Below are 1586 nucleotides of genomic sequence, written 5' to 3'. Positions count from 1 at the left end.
GAAGGTAAGGGGATTACATGTAACAAAGAAAACCAGAGAAGAAGTCAGAGATCTCAATTCTAATTTTGCTACTCTCCTCAAAACCCATCCTTCCACATCAAATCCCGGACGTCGCGATTCTTATCATCTTGTGGAAACGTTGATTGGCTCTGGTCTCTTTCTCCGGAAGAAGAACCGGCCACGCCCCCAACAATCTCTTAATTTTCTAATCGATCCATCGAAGAGAGTCTGTATAAAGTTGCTGAAGATTACTGTTTGCTTCCAACCATAATTCTCAACACAAAGCCGCAACAAGCACAACCCATCCTTCTCCCGCTTCCCTAGACTTACTGAATGGCCTTGGGTCTCTGTCTATCTTAAGCAGAAACCAGAAGTGATTCTAAATCCTTGAGATTGTCCTGTAGGTGATAAATACATGCCCAGCAAATTCCTTTTTTTTTTTTAAGGGGATATAGAGGATCGAACTGAGAATTGAGCATGTATGTCATTGAATTTATAATAACAATATATGATTCTATATATCATCAAGTACTTTTATCCGGTCGTTCTAGTAGTAGTATTTTGTTTTTCGATTTTAATAGATGTATCCATACTCGTTAGGTATGATTCATCTGCTTTAGCAAAAAAAAAAAAAAATTAAAAGTTACAAAGAATCAACATGAGTAAGAGTATAAGGTGATTATACTCTCTTGTACTTCGCCATCACAAAGATTCCTCACTGTTGGAAGGCAAGAATAGTCTTTTGAAGGAACCCCGACGATGTGTATCAAAAAAAAAAAAAAAAAAGTGTATCAAAAAAGGACCCCCGATGATGAAGCTTTTTTGTCAAGAAAAATTCTAGCATTTCGTTCTGCCGACACATGTATCCAAGGTCCACTTCGAAAGATTGCATCTCTATTATTCCAAACTACAAAACCTCTTCACTTCTTCTCTAATTCAGCATTGTATTGGCAAGGTCCACTGTATAACTACAAGCGCTGTACAATGTTTGTGATTAAAAAAAGTCCCACCTTTGTACCAAAAAAAAAAAAAAAAGTCCCGCCGGGTCCACAGGACAGCTTTGAACGATGCAACGGGACACTTTCGAACCACGTGATATCGCGTACGGACCTCGTTAATCATGACCATTGCATAACACACAAGTGGCTGTGATTAAGGGAGAGGAATTTTATTTAGATTGGATAGTCCACTTGAAAAAGAAAGAAAGAAAGGAAGAAGCTGAACGTGAGACGGCACCGTGCTCACGTTTAGAGGAAATCCCTAAGCTGACCTATTCGAGTGAATGTCAAATTGCGTAATATTATCCGAAACAAAGGGGAGATTTAATTCGCAGCTATTTACTGTAGGGGTCTGGCCTTGTAGATTGTAGTACTCGCGCGCCGTCATCAAAATTAATAATAAGAGGGAAAAAAAGAAAAGAATATAATAAGAAATTCGACGCTGGGGGGGCTGTCTTTTTTTCTCTCTCTTCTCTTTTCCATGACACTCAAACTTTTAACGACGTCAATCCTCCTACAACCAATCACAGCTCGACAGCGTATTCCTCGATACCGCCTTGTTTTTCAATACCGCCCATCGCCTCCCCG

This window comes from Phoenix dactylifera, chromosome 4, assembly GCF_009389715.1.
Source record: "Phoenix dactylifera cultivar Barhee BC4 chromosome 4, palm_55x_up_171113_PBpolish2nd_filt_p, whole genome shotgun sequence".
Lineage (NCBI taxonomy): Eukaryota > Viridiplantae > Streptophyta > Magnoliopsida > Arecales > Arecaceae > Phoenix > Phoenix dactylifera.
The sequence above is the reverse complement of the archived record's forward strand: the minus strand, read 5'-3'. Positions refer to the sequence as shown.